This window comes from Heptranchias perlo, chromosome 27 (genome assembly GCF_035084215.1).
Source record: "Heptranchias perlo isolate sHepPer1 chromosome 27, sHepPer1.hap1, whole genome shotgun sequence".
Taxonomy (NCBI): Eukaryota; Metazoa; Chordata; class Chondrichthyes; order Hexanchiformes; family Hexanchidae; genus Heptranchias; species Heptranchias perlo.
The window spans coordinates 39,399,014-39,414,718 of record NC_090351.1 but is presented as its reverse complement, the minus strand read 5'-3'; the positions used below and the strand labels follow the sequence as shown (position 1 = coordinate 39,414,718).

The window sequence follows — 15,705 nt, the reverse complement described above, 5'->3', positions numbered from 1 at the left end:
CCCTTTCAGGCAGCGCATTCCAGATCATCACAACTCGCTGCGTTAAAAAAAAGTTTCCTCATCTCCCCTCTGGCTCTTTTGTCGATCACCTTAAATCTGTGTCCTCTGGTTACCGACCCTTCTGCCACTGGAAACAGTTTCTCCTTATTTACTCTATCAAAACCCTTCATGATTTTGAACACCTCTATCAAATCTCCTCTTAACCTTCTCTGTTTTAAGGAGAACAACCCCAGATTCTCCAGTCTCTCCACATAACTGAAGTCCCTCACCCCTGGTACCATTCTAGTAAATCTCCTCTGCACCCTCTCCAAGGCCTTGACATCTTTCCTAAAGTGTGGTGCCCAGAATTGGACACAACACTCCGGCTGAGGCCTGACCTTGATAATCTCCTTATGTTTTGTACGGACCAACACGATCACTGCGTTCTATCCCTGGTCGGTGTCTGAGTGAGCTGACCTCAGTCCGTGAAGCAGTAGAGGGGCTAAAATTAGACTCAGTGCCCCCAGCGCCCGAAAGGGCGGTAGAAGCAGATTCAATAAAAACTTTCAAAAGGGAGTTGACAAAATACTGGAAGGGGAAAAAAATTGCAGGGCTACGGGGAAAGAGCAGGGGAGTGGGACTAATTGGATAGCTCTTTCAAAGGCACAATGGGCCGAATAGCCTTCTCCTGGTGCTGTACCTACTGTGATACTATCGTGCCTGTAACGGCTCTCTGAAGGAGCTTTCCATTTAGATCCCTCTCCATCTATTAATATCAACATACATATTATTAAATTGGTCTGGTCCTGTCATTTTTCCATTTAAAAGTCCTTTATCAACTCTGCTTGCGTATCTTTTGAGCCCATCCATAACAGGACATATACAACCTGTTAAATTCTAAATCGCATTTTCCCATTGACGTGACCTTGCAGTTCCACCCTCGGCCCACAGGGTGCCACTGTGAAGCTGATTTTTCAGAATATTTTTTCTCATTAACTGAAATTTCCAATTTTTCCAAATTACCGGTTAAATAAAATCAAAATATTATATATTTCTCAACAACGAATCTTTTATGGGGGTGAGGGGGTAGATTATCAACCTGCCTGATGGGTGTGGAATCAGTGGAAATTGAAACCAGGCAGGTTTTCCTGCTAAATCACTGGTTGGGCCCCGGCTGGAGCATTGTGTCCAATTCTGGGCACCGCACTTTAGGAAGGATGTCAAGGCCTTGGAGAGGGCGCTTGGGGGGATTTGCCCTCATGGTACCAGGGTTGTCAGCCGTGATTCAGTGGTAGCTCCTCCCATCTCTGAATCTGAAGGCCGTGGGTTCATAATCCCTGCTCCAGAGACTTCAGCACATAATCCGGTCTGACACTTCCCGGTGCAGTACTGAGGGAGTGCCGCACTGTCGGAGGTGCCGTCTTTCGGATGAGAAATTAAACCGAGGCCCCGTCTGCCCTCTCAGGTGGACGTAAATGATCCCAGGGCCACTATTTCGAAGAGGAGCAGGGGGAGTTCTCCCCGGTGTCCTGGGGTCAATATTTATCCCTCAACCAACATCACTAAAACATACAGATTATCTGGTCATTATCACATTGCTGTTTGTGGGATCTTGCTGTGCGCAAATTGGCTGCAGCATTTCCTACATTACGACCTAATTGGCTGAAAAGCACTTTGGGACGTCCTGAGGTCGTGAAGCTTGCCAAATAAATGCAAGCTCTTTCTTTTTTTTCTATTCTGCTCTACGCCTTCCCCTTTAATCTTAATGCAGAATTTAAAGGGGCGTGCAGTGCTTTGTTTGGCCAACTCTCAAGAGCTGCTGCTGCTCTTGTGACCTCTCTTAATGCCTTTCTCTGTTTGATGCCTGATGGAGCGCACAGGAGACTGAAGCAGAAGAGCTGCTCTCTGAACGTTCTCTCTGTCTGAACGTTCTCTCTCTCTCTCTCTCTCTCTGTGCTGCACGAAACTGGATCAGGATCTGCCGCCTGACAGCTCGGCATCGAGAGGTCGAAGGGTTCGGAGGGGCGTGTCAGCTGGCTGATGTCTCCCTTCACTTGTTCTGTGCGCTGCAAAGAGAATTCCCCTTCCAGGGTCAGGGACTGTGGTTATCGTCCTTCTCTTTACAGGCCCTCCCTGCTCGACACTGCAATCCGCGTATAAACCGATTGCTTTTATTGTCTGCGCTGCGTCCGCTGTTAGATTACTCTGCAGACGAGAGGATATTGCAGGATTACCACTCCCCCCAGAGCTGACGATATGATACTGTGGCATGTCATATGAACATACGAACATATAAGAACATACGGACATTTATGAACATGAATTAACAAACATATACAAATATACATACATATATGAACATATGAACTTACAAACACATACAGACATATATGAACACAAACTGATAGGAACATATATGAACATATACAAACATATGAACAGATTAATTTACGAATGTTTACAAACATACAAAAATGACAGGCAGGAAAAGACCATCTGGTCCATCAAGCCTGCCCCACACTCAAGCCGGCTGGAGCAATGCGACTAAACACATCCTGCGCCACCCTCCTCCCGACCACCCCCCACCCCCACCCCACCCCCCCTCCCCCCCCCCCGACCACGCCCCCGACCACCCCCCCATCCCCCGACCACCCCCCACCCCCCACCCCCCCACCCCCCCCCGACCACTCCCCCCACCACCCCCCCGACCCCACCCCCCATCCCCCTCACCCCCCGACCACGCCCCCGACCACCCCCCCATCCCCCGACCACCCCCCACCCCCCCACACCCCCCACCCCCCACACCCCCCCGACCACTCCCCCCACCACCCCCCCGACCTCCCCCCGACCACACCCCCGACCCCACCCCCCATCCCCCTCACCCCCCGACCATCCCCCCACCCCCCAACCACCCCCTCCCCCACCCCCCTTACCACCCCTCCCCACTCCCACCACCCCCCACCACTCCCCCTCACCCCCCAACCACCCCCCACCACTCCCCCCCAACCACCCCCTCCCCCACCCCCCTTACCACCCCTCCCCACTCCCACCCCCCCCCACCACTCCCCCACCACCCATCCCCCCTCACCCCCCCAACCACCCCCTCCCCCACCCCCCGACCACTCCCACCATCCCCTGACCACCCCAACCACCCCTACCCCCCACCCCCCCACCCCCCATCTCCCCCACCCCCTGACCACCTCCCCCACCATCCCCCCACCCCCACCACTCCCCCGACCACCCCCCTGACCGCCCCCCCAACCACTTTCCCCACCCCCACCACTCTCCCCCACCCTCCCACCAGTCTATCCATGTAACTGAAGTCCCCCATCCCTGGAATCATTCCAGTAAACCTCTTCTGCCCCCTCTCTAAGGGCGCTATATAAATGCAAGTCCTTTCTTTCTTTTCCTTTTCCAGAGCTGTGAGGTTTGTTTGGCCTGAGGTGGAGACCCAGACACCTGAGAATGGGAAAGAAGATGAATTAAACAGTTTGCAGGTGTGCGGCATTGGACCGTAGGATGTGTGACAAGTACTATAATTGTTCGTGATCTCACTTGCCGCAGGCTTTGTCTGCACGTCATTATCCATTAAAATATTCAGCATCACTCAGGTTTTTTGAATGTTTATACCTTAAATTTTCTGGTCTGGAAAATTATAACAATTGCTTGATTTTCATTTTGACACGAATAATAACAGTTAAGAAGAAAGAACTTACATTTATAAAGTGCCTTTCAGGATGTCCCAAAGCTGCTCATGGCCAATGAAGGACTTTTTTTTGAAGTGTAGTCACTGCTGTAAATGTGGGAAACGCGGCAGCCAATTTGCGCACAGCAAGATCCCACAAACAGCAATATGATAAATGACCAGATAATCAGGTTTTCTTTAGTGATGTTGGTTGAAGGATAAAGGTCGGGGGTCTCGCAGTTAGACTGGGTCTTGCTTGAGGGTTGCCAACCCTCCAGGATTGTCCTGGAGTCTCCAGGAATTAAAGATTAATCTCCAGGACACTGCTGCCTACAACCCAGGGCGAAAAATCATAGCGGCATAAGAAAAAATTGTGTGTTTTATGATTTTCTTTGAACACTTCTGTGCATTAGCTGGAGACGGGAGGGTAAAGGCTGTTTGACCGGTCGGGGTGTTTACAGGCGTGGTCTCTCGTGATGAAATCTCCAGGAATACGTCCAACCAGAGTTGGCAACCCCACATTCTTGCGGTTTGAGTTAGTGGCCAGTTGAGACCCTCGCAGCTCACGCTGCTGATAGTTGTGGGCCTCCTCGCTCGAGCCACGACTAACCCAGGGATTCGTGACCCAACCTGCAGTTTATGGGGTCTCGTTGCTCCAGGTGTTAACGGGCTGTCCCCTTGAATTGCAGTTCCTTTTAGAATTTCAATCTTGGGATGTGGGCGTCGCTGGTAAGGCTGGCATTTATTGCCCATCCCTGGTAGCCCCGAGAAGGTGGGATGGGGTACAACTGAGTAGCTTGCTCGACCACTTAACAGTCAACCCCGATGTTGTGGGACTGGAGTCACATATAGGCCCAGACTTGGTAAGGACATAAGAACATAAGAAATAGGAGCAGGAGTAGGCCAATCGGCCCCTCGAGCCTGCTCCGCCATTCAATAAGATCATGGCTGATCTGATCCTAACCTCAAATCTAAATTCATGTCCAATTTCCTGCCCGCTCCCCGTAACCCCTAATTCCCTTTACTTCTAGGAAACTATCGATTTCTGTTTTAAATTTATTTAATGATGTAGCTTCCACAGCTTCCTGGGGCAGCAAATTCCACAGACCAACTACCCTCTGAGTGAAGAAGTTTCTCCTCATCTCAGTTTTGAAAGAGCAGCCCCTTATTCTAAGATTATGCCCCCTAGTTCTAGTTTCACCCATCCTTGGGAACATCCTTACCGCATCCACCCGATCAAGCCCCTTCACAATCTTATATGTTTCAATAAGGACAGTAGGTTTCCTTCCCTAAAGGACATTAGTGAAACCGGTTGGGTATTTCGCGTCTCGGTTTGTGGGGTCTCGCCTCTTACGGTTGGCCAGAGTTCAACTTTTCCCACCGCTCAGCTCCTCTCCGACAGTTCCTCGTTTTAGTGAATGAGTTGCATTTGCCAAGAAGCGAGATTTTCAGTAATTGCTCCATGAAGATCTGTTCAGAGCCAAAAAAAATCTGTATTACTTTCCTGCCACTTCTTTGAATGATGCTGGGATATTAAATTCAAACAGGACATTGAGCTGCATTCCTCGCAGCGACTGAGTGGCGATCCGAGAAACAGCGAAACAAAACGTGGAAGCAAATAATGTTGAAAATGTGTAGCTCCTGCTGGGACTGTTCCACAGCACAGACTCTAATTCAACACTGAGCTAAGAGTGTTTGACGGGACAGTGTAGAGGGAGCTTTACTCTGTATCTAACCCGTGCTGTACCTGCCCTGGGAGTGTTTGATGGGACAGTGTAGAGGGAGCTTTACTCTGTATCTAACCCATGCTGTACCTGCCCTGGGAGTGTTTGGTGGGACAGTGTAGAGGGAGCTTTACTCTGTATCTAACCCGTGCTGTACCTGCCCTGGGAGTGTTTGATGGGACAGTGTAGAGGGAGCTTTACTCTGTATCTAACCCGTGCTGTACCTGCCCTGGGAGTGTTTGGTGGGACAGTGTAGAGGGAGCTTTACTCTGTATCTAACCCGTGCTGTACCTGCCCTGGGAGTGTTTGATGGGACAGTGTAGAGGGAGCTTTACTCTGTATCTAACCCGTGCTGTACCTGCCCTGGGAGTGTTTGATGGGACAGTGTAGAGGGAGCTTTACTTTGCATTGTCAGAGATACCATCCTTCAGATGAGATGCTAAACTGAGTTTTAGGAGGATGCTAAAGAATCTCATTATAATATTCAAAGAGAAGGAGGAAATTCTACCGGTATCCTGGGCTAACAATCCTTCCTCAACCAACATCATCAAAACCAGATTAACTTGTCATTTGTCAAATTGTGGCCTGTGGGATCTTGCTCTGTGCAAAATGATTGATGTGCTTGCCTACATAACAACAGCAACTGCACATCAAATAATTCATTTGTATGTGAAGCACGTGATGGTGCTTCCGATCGATCAGATCAGGCGCTGTGTAAGTGCCCACTCCACCTATCTTCCTTTCTCTTTCCTTCTCTCAGTATCAGCCGTGGCTCAGTGGGAGCCCTCTCGCCTCTAAATCAGCAGGTTGTGGTGTTCGAGTCCCACTCCATCGGGACTTGAACACAAAATCCACGCTGACACTCCCAATGCAGGACTGAGGGAGTGCTGCACTGTTGGTGGTGTCGTCATTCAGATAAAATGTTAAACTAAGGCCCCATCTGCCCTCTCAGGTGGATGTAAAAGATCCCACGGACACTATCTCGCAGGGGAGTTCTCCCCGGTGTCCTGGGCCAATACTTATCCCTCAACCGATGTCACTAAAACACATTATCTGGTCATCATCACATTGCTGTTTGTGGGATCTTGCTGTGCGCAAATTGGCTGCCGCGTTTCCTACATTACAACAGTGACTACACTTCAAAAGTATTTCATTGGCTGTAAAGTGCTTTGGGACATCCTGAGGTTGTGAAAGGTGCTATATAAATGCAAGTTCTTTCTTTCAGCCATGATCTTATTGAATGGCGGAGCAGACTCGAGCAGCCGTATAGCCTACTGCAGCTCTTATTTCTTTCTTTCATGCTTCCTTGCTTTCTTTGTATCTTTCTTTCTCTCCTGTTCTCCTCTTGCCGTAGCTCGAAGAGGGACGACCAGGCCTTTTGATATTCCAACGGGTGCAGCTGACATTCCCTGTTCAGTGTGAGAGAGGCTGTGTCAGCTTAACCTGCCTCAATTACCAACAATCTCCAGCCCTGCTGAGCTACCCACAGGAATCTATTGAGAGGCTATTGACATAGACGTCAGCGTTGCCTTCGGAGACGGATGAGATTTCTCGAGGTCAGCGAATCTGCCCCCTGGGGTGGGTGAGGGGGAGGGAATGGGGATGTCACACTGTCAATCCGACTGACAAAACAGACAATGGGATTGTCAGCAGCGAAGGAACGCGGGCCCTGCAGGAGCAGCACGACGTCTTACCTGATAAACAAAACGATTTTCAGTCCCGGGGATGTGGCTTAAGATTCTGGTGTTTGTTTCGAGCGTGTATTGTGTAATTTACTTAGTCATATAACAGATTAGCGCAGTAAACATTCTAAAGTCACTCCATACAGGATCTGCTTTGGATATTGACAGATACTTTGGTAAGTGTAGGTAGCAAAGTCCAGTGGGATTGTTGCTGGGAATCTCATTTCCCTAGTTCGGTTTTCCCAGGAGTTGTAGTTTCTGATTAAAAACAACTTTGCAGCATCCACTTTACTTTATTTCTTCCTGAAATCACTTTTCATCAAGTGCTAAACTTCATTCGCACAGACTTGAGTAAATTTGTTCCCAACTTCTCCAAACACACTATATATTTCATTAACAATTCCTTGGTTATAACCAAAAAAAAAGGAGTCTGTAATACCAACGCCGTAGCCCTATCCCGTCTGCCTGTGGGCTCACAGCGCTGTTCATGCATACTGTGTTGGGCAGGCCTTTGCCCACAATATTCCCATGTGGTGCCGTCAATGGGCGGGGTCTCTTCTGAGGCCTGTGAGGTGCGAAGCAGACTCAAGTAGAGATGGTGAAGCTTCCAATAATCCAGCAAGGATAACCCTGAGTATTTGGCGGAAGAGACATCGCAGGACAGGACGGGCTGATTGGGACTGACTGAGAGAGTGAGGGGTCGTAACTCTCAGTCACCAAATGATACAAATGTAAGGAATCTTACAACACCCGGTTATAGTCCAACAGTTTTATTACCTGGTGTTGTAAGACTATAAGCTGGTGTTGTAAGATTCCTTACATTTGTCCACCCCAGTCCATCACCGGCATCTCCACATCATGACCAATTGATACAGTCAGGGGCCCCCACTCTCAGTCACTCTCTGATACAGTGACAATCATAGAATCATGGAAATTTATGGCACAGCAGGAGGCCATTCGGCCATCGTGTCTGTACTGGCCGAAAAAGAGCCACCCAGCCTAATTCCACTTTCCAGCACTTGGTCCGTAGCCCTGTAGGTTACGGCACTTCAAGTGCACATCCAGGTACTTTTACAATGAGTTGAGGGTTTCTGCCTCTACCACCCTCTCAGGCAGTGAGTTCCAGACCCCCACCTCTGGGTGAAAAAAATTCTCCTCAGCTCCCCTCTAATCCTTCTACCAATCACTTTAAATCTATGCACCCTGGTTATTGACCTCTCTGCTAAGGGAAATAGGTCCTTCCTGTCCACTCTATCTAGGCCCCTCATAATTTTATATACCTCAATTAAATCTCCCCTCAGTCTCCTCTGCTCTAAAGTAAACAACCCCAGTCTATCCAACCTTTTCTCATAGCTAAAATTCTCCAGTCCTGGCAACATCTTTGTAAATCTCCTCTGTACCCTCTCTAGTGCAATCACATCTTTCCTGTAATGTGGTGACCAGAACTGTACGCAGTACTCAAGCTGTGGCCTAACTAGTGTTTTATACAGTTCTAGCATAACCTCCCTGCTCTTACATTCTATACCTTGGCTAATAAAGGAAAGTATCCTGTATGCCTTCTTAACCATCTTATCTACCTGTCCTGCTACCTTCAGGGATATGTGGACATGAACTCTGTTCCTCTACACTTCTCAGTAACCTCCCATTTATTGTGTATTCCTTTGCCTTGTTTGCTCTCCCCAAATGCATTACCTCACACTTCTCCGGATTGAATTCCATTTGCCACTTTTCTGCCCACCTGACCAGCCCATTGATATCTTCCTGCAGTCTACAGCTTTCCTCCTCACTATCAACCACATGGTCAACTTTTGTAGCATCCGCAAACTTCTTGATCAAGCCTCCTACATTTAGGTTCAAATCATCAATATATATCGCAAAAAGCAATGGACCTAATACTGAGCCCTGCGGAGCCCCACTGGAAGCAGCCTTCCAGTCACAGAAACACCCGTCGACCATTACCCTTTGCTTCCTGCCACTGAGCCAATTCCGGATCCAGCTTGCCACTTGCCCTTGGATCCCATCGGGTTTTACTTTTCTGACCAGTCTGCCATGTGGGACCTTGTCAAAAGTCTTGCTAAAATCCATGTAGACTACATCAAACGCATTAGCCTGATCGCCCGTCTCCGCTCCTGCCTCAGCTCATCTGCTGCTGGTGGTCTTGGTGATGGCGTAAACCACATACAAAAGGGGTCTGTGTAGGTCGTGATGGTAAGTTAAGAACATAAGAACATAAGAAATAGGAGCAGGAGTAGGCCAATCGGCCCCTCGAGCCTGCTCCGCCATTCAATAAGATCATGGCTGATCTGATCCTAACCTCAAATCTAAATTCATGTCCAATTTCCTGCCCGCTCCCCGTAACCCCTAATTCCCTTTACTTCTAGGAAACTGTCGATTTCTGTTTTAAATTTATTTAATGATGTAGCTTCCACAGCTTCCTGGGGCAGCAAATTCCACAGACCTACTACCCTCTGAGTGAAGAAGTTTCTCCTCATCTCAGTTTTGAAAGAGCAGCCCCTTATTCTAAGATTATGCCCCCTAGTTCAAGTTTCACCCATCCTTGGGAACATCCTTACCGCATCCACCCGATCAAGCCCCTTCACAATCTTATATGTTTCAATAAGATCGCCTCTCATTCTTCTGAACTCCAATGAGTAGAGTCCCAATCTTCTCAACCTCTCCTCATATGTCCGCCCCCTCATCCCCGGGATTAACCGAGTGAACCTTCTTTGTACTGCCTCGAGAGCAAGTATGTCTTTTCTTAAGTATGGAGACCAAAACTGTATGCGGTATTCCAGGTGCGGTCTCACCAATACCTTATATAACTGCAGCAATACCTCCCTGTTTTTATATTCTATCCCCCTAGCAATAAAAGCCAACATTCCGTTGGCCTTCTTGATCACCTGCTGCACCTGCATACTAACTTTTTGATTTTCTTGCACTAGGACCCCCAGATCCCTTTGTACTGCAGTACTTTCCAGTTTCACGCCATTAAGATAATAACTTGCTCTCTGATGACTTGAGGCTATCCGATACAACACAAGATGGGGAGGCAGGGGCTGCTTCCCCCGCACACGCCTTGGGCTTAAATTGCACTCGGGCCCCCAATGACATCAGCGGAGCTCGATCTGCACGTTTATAGAAGGACCCTCGGATTAAAATGACAACCCTTGGGACGGCAGTGGGATGGGAGGAGGTGAGTCGTGGCAGCCATTTTAACTGCGCACCTCCCCCACCCACCTTCGGGTGGGAAGGGTTAAAATTGACCCTTCAGGAGAATGGGGGAGAGAATGAGGTGCGGGGAGGTGGGCTGTAATTCACTATGAATAATATTTAACATGGTGGGGGTGTTCACACATTCAGTGCGAGTCTCATTTTAGGGGGAACGTGTAAGGGCATTAAGCCTTTGCCCGCCTCCAGCTTTTAATCCATCTGTTTGTGAAGCAGATGAAACATGACAATGGGCTTTTATTTTCTAATGAAGGAAACCGGCTCAGACATCTTGAAGACAGACTCGAAGGCAAATCCAACGAAATACTCTGCCAGCGTCTCAGAGTAAGCCCACTGACGGTGAGCATTGCAGTCACACGTTTCCCCACGCTGGGAAAAACAGGCAAAAGCATCCCATTTCTGGGCAGGGAGCTGACCGGGACATCTACACGTTCCCAGAAAACCTCTTTCTTTCAAGCGATCGATAAACTGCCTCTCCGTGGAAAGTCAGTCAAAGTCATCATCACTGTCAGACTGAAGGAAACTCCCAACTGATGAGCCACAGAAACCGCGAGGGGATTTCACAAAGCTTCTTCATGCTTAAATTAAATGCAGTGCAAATTAATTTCCTCTTTCTAATTATGCAAAGCAGGTGGATTTATAAATAGGCTAGTGTCTTATGAATGCAGTTACCGTCTAGTTATTAGGGACAGGATGCAGAGTTGGAGTGAATGTGTTTGTGTGCAGGCGTGCGAATGTGTATTTGAATGGTGTGAGAGCTCCGGGTGTGAGAACTCCTGGTGTGAGAACTCCTGGTGTAAGGGAAAGGGGATTTGATCCAGGCCGAAGACAATAAAGGCTAGCTCAAGGTACGTGAGGCAAACGTGACTCAAATAAAAAGCTCACCCAGCACCAAAAGAAAGATAAAACGCAATTTAAAAACTCACATTACAGGGAGACAGATTGGAGAAAGAGTGATTACAGATAGACGGATTGGAGAGAGAGAGTCATTACAGACTGGGGAGAGTGATTACAAGTAGACAGATTGGGGAGAGTGAGTCATTACAGACTGGGGAGAGTGATTACAGGTAGACAGATTGGGGAGAGTGATTACAGGTAGACAGATTGGGGAGAGAGAGATTACAGGTAGACAGATTGGGGAGAGTGAGTCATTACAGACTGGGGAGAGTGATTACAGGTAGACAGATTGGGGAGAGTGATTACAGGTAGACAGATTGGGGAGAGAGAGATTACAGGTAGACAGATTGGGGAGAGTGATTACAGGTAGACAGATTGGGGAGAGAGAGATTACAGGTAGACAGATTGGGGAGAGTGAGTCATTACAGACTGGGGAGAGTGATTACAGGTAGACAGATTGGGGAGAGTGATTACAGGTAGACAGATTGGGGAGAGAGAGATTACAGGTAGACAGATTGGGGAGAGTGATTACAGGTAGACAGATTGGGGAGAGTGATTACAGGTAGACAGATTGGGGAGAATGATTACAGGTAGACAGATTGGGGAGAGAGAGATTACAGGTACACAGATTGGGGAGAGTGATTACAGGTAGACAGATTGGGGAGAGTGATTACAGGTAGACAGATTGGGGAGAGAGATTACAGGTAGACAGATTGGGGAGAGAGAGATTACAGGTAGACAGATTGGAGAGAGAGATTACAGGTAGACAGGCTGAGGAGAGAGAAAGATTACAGGTAGACAGATTGGGGAGAGAGAGATTACAGGTAGACAGATTGGAGAGAGAGATTACAGGTAGACAGGCTGAGGAGAGAGAAAGATTACAGGTAGACAGATTGGAGGGAGAGAGAGATTATAGGTGGACAGATTGGAGGAAGAGAGATTACAGTTAGACAGATTAGGGAGAGAGAGTGTGTGAGCGATGGTAGCACATATCAGAGAGTTGGGCCTAGTGATTGGTGTACCTGATTTGTGGTGCCACTGTTTGTTTTTGTGATGAATTTTAATGACCAGAAAAGGAGGACCACCCAGACAGGTCACACTGACCTTCACACCAGAACCTCCGATCTGTACCCCCTGGGAGTCAGCTTTGCATCTCCACCCTTGCAAAACCTGCCCTCTGATGCCTAGAGGTTAGAGCTTGAAGCCGACAAGTATTTCATCACAAAAAAAAACTGTACTCAGAGGTTTAAAATTCAGGCAGGGCTGTGCTGGGCTACAGAGTATCCTGGGTTAAGCTTTTAAATACCAGGCTCCTTGAATTAACTGCGAAAATGATCGATGGCTGAAGGAATGAAACCTGAGAATAATCATCCTGACACATTGTCAAAGTCCTCTTCTGTCCAAACCATTCTGTGCAGTCTCCAGTTACACAGCTAGTGCAGAGCAACTAACACATGGGAACTTGACCTCAACCTAGTGACTAGAGAGCATTGCAGTGTTGTCATCCTGAGAATTTAACTGGGCCAGAAAGTTCACAGATGACTACATCAAGCTGGTTTGTTTATTCAAATTGCATAATGGATTAGGCGTCAGCCATGGGTCAGTGGGCAGCACTCTCGCCTCTGAGTCAGAAGGTTGTGGGTTCAACTCCAGAGACAAAATCTAGGCTGACACTCCCAGTGCAGTACTGAGGGAGTGCTGCACTGTCGGAGGTGCCGTCTTTCAGATGAATGTCTAAACTGAGGCCTCAAGTGGATGTAAGAGATCCCATTCGAAGAAGAGCAGGGGAGTTCTCCTTGCTGTTCTGGCCAACATTTATCCTTCAACCAAGATCACTAAAACAGAGATTAGCTGCTCATTAATCTCATTGCTGTTTGTGGGAGCTTGCTATGCGCAAATTGGCGGCTGCTTTTCCCTGCATTACAACAATGACTGTACTTCATTGGCTGTAAAGCGCTTTGGGACATCCTGAGGTCATGAAAGGCGCTATATAAATGCAAGTCTTTCCTTACATTAAGGCAATGCGTAGATACTGATTGCCTTGTGGATATCAGGAGGATGTTCTTTCCTTGCTGCACACTGCTTAATACTTTCATGTCAAATAAATATGTTTAAAGGAACTTCATACAGGGGCATGTGTCAAAGGTCAGATAGGATAGTGCGGTGGTTATGATACTGGATTACCAGCCTGAAGGTCAGAAGTTCAAATCCCACTATGGCATGTTGTGAAATTTAATTAAATAACTTTGTGGCTGGTACATGGCTATCCATGAAAGGGCTGGTGTAACAAACCCAACCCATTCATTAATGTTCTTCAGGGAATGAAACCAACTGGTCTGAGCCTACATATGATTCCAGTCCCACACCATGTGCTTGACTCTTAATGGCCTAGCAAAGCCATTCAGTCGCAGAAAACATTCACTCCGTGCGGCTGTTCAAGATAAAGGCCAGCTACTACTTTCCAAAATCGCCCACATCCTGAGAACAAACTAAACCTTAAAAATGGGGGAGAGGGTAAAATTGTGACAGTGGAGGTCCAAAGAGACTCGGGGTCCATGTACAAAGATCATTAAAATGTCAAAAATAATCAAAAAGGCGAATCGAATGCTGGCCTTTATATCTAGAGGTCTCGAATACAAGGGATAGAAGTTATGCTACAGCTATACAAAGCCCTGGTTAGACCACACTTGGAGTACTGTGTTCAGTTCTGGGCACCGCACCTTAGGAAGGACATATTGGCCTTGGAGGGAGTACAATTTAGATATACTAGACTGATACCTGGACTCCAAGGGTTAAATTACGAGGAGAGATTACACAAACTAAGGTTGTAATCCCTGGAATTTAGAAGATTAAGGGGTGATTTGGTCAAAGTTTTCGAGATATTAAGGGGAACTGATAGGGTAGATAAAGAGAAACTATTTCCGCTGGTTGGGGAGTCTAGGACTAGGGGATATAGCTTAAAAATTAGAGCCAGGACTTTCAGGAGTGAAGTTAGGAAACACTTCCACACGCAAAGGGTGGTAGAAGTTTGGAACTCTCTTCCGCAAACGGCAGCTGATGCTAGCTCAATTATTCATTTTAAATCTGAGATTGATAGATTTTTGTTAACCAAAGGTATTAAGGGATATGGGGCTAAGGTGGGTATATGGAGTTAGGTCACAGATCAACCATGATCTCACTGAATAGCTCGAGGGGCTGAATGGCCTCCTCCTGTTCCTAAGTTCCTATGTTAGGGTTAGGCATCTAGCGACATCATCCGTGTTTTGCTCCAAATCCGCAGCTGTAACTCCCTAAGCTGAGTGCTTCATGTCACGGCCTGAGTATTAGGTGGGACGCTTTACAAAAGCTGCTGTTATACTGCAGCCGCCCTCTGCCCTCTCTAAATGAGATTGCCAATTCCTGCCAAATTGGGGGCAATTTTGTGTTGTGGTTCCATTCCCACCAGGAACTGGGCTGAGACTGGCCGAGCTCATTTAACGTTGGACTCTTGCAGCCATCAGACAGAAGATACTTTCATCCCTTCAGTCTGGGCTGGGTTTGAACTCCAGGTGTGAGAGGTGAAAGGCCAGTGCCTGACATTGGCTCCCGGTATGACAACGCCTCGATTTAAAAATTCCCATCCTTGTTTTCAAATCCCTCCATGGCCCTCGCCCCTCCCTATCTTCGTAACCTCCTCCAGCTCAATAACACTCCAAGATCCCTGCGCTCCTCCAATTCTGGCCTCTTGCACATCCCCGATTTTAATCGCTCCACCATTGGCGGCCGTGCCTTCATCTGCCTGGGCCCTGAGCTCAGGAATTCCCTCTCTAAACCTCTCCGCCTCTCTCTCCTCCTTTAAGACGCTCCTTAAAACCCACCTCTTTGACCAAGCTTTTGGTCACCTGCCCTAATATCTCCTTATGTGGCTCGGTGTCAAATTTTGTTTGATAATCGCTCCTGTGAGGCGCCTTTGGGATGTTTTACTACGTTAAAGGTGCTATATAAATGCAAGTTGTTGTTTAACTGTCCTACTTTCGATATTGAATATGAGTAGCACATGGACTTCTTCACCATCAAAGTTGACTTTGCCTTCTCCTCCATCCCCTCTTCTTGCTGCTCCACACTCTTCCCAACTCAGCCTCATCCCCGACATTCTGAAGCTTCTCCCCCCATCTTCCCCCAGTCCTCACCTCACTCATTTCCACCACAGGTCCCACCACCTGAGCCCTCAACCTTCTGACCCAGGTACTGACCACCCAAGTTCCCCTCACATGGTTATCAACTTGGTCAACCTCTCTCTGACCTCAGACATTGTTTTCATCCCTTTCAAGACCCTCTCCTATCCCCCATCCATCTCCAATTTACCCTTTCTCTCCAACTCTTTGAATGCGTCGCTGCCCCCAAACTATGTGCTCACCTGTCCCCTACTCCCTGTTCAAGTCCATCAGGAAAAGATACGGGGAAAGGGAAAGGTTCAGTGATTAGGGTAAATAACTCTGGCTGAAGTGCTAGCACCGCACAGATTCAATGG

The 15,705-nt window shown here is 47.9% G+C and overlaps 1 long non-coding RNA gene across 7 annotated transcripts in view; it reads left to right on the top strand.

Moving 5' to 3' along the window:
• LOC137344612 (uncharacterized) overlaps positions 1–15,705 on the top strand; it is an 82,141-nt gene that overhangs the window by 16,640 nt on the left and 49,796 nt on the right. For 2 of the 7 annotated variants that reach the window (XR_010968412.1, XR_010968410.1), the window contains exons 2-4: positions 3,398–3,476; positions 10,013–10,263; positions 10,552–10,637. The exons of 2 other annotated variants lie outside the window; for them this stretch is intronic. This is a non-coding gene — a long non-coding RNA (uncharacterized lncRNA). The remainder of the gene's footprint in view (positions 1–3,397; positions 3,477–10,012; positions 10,264–10,551; positions 10,638–15,705) is intronic. 3 more of the 7 variants (XR_010968415.1, XR_010968411.1, XR_010968414.1) reach the window with 3 other exon arrangements.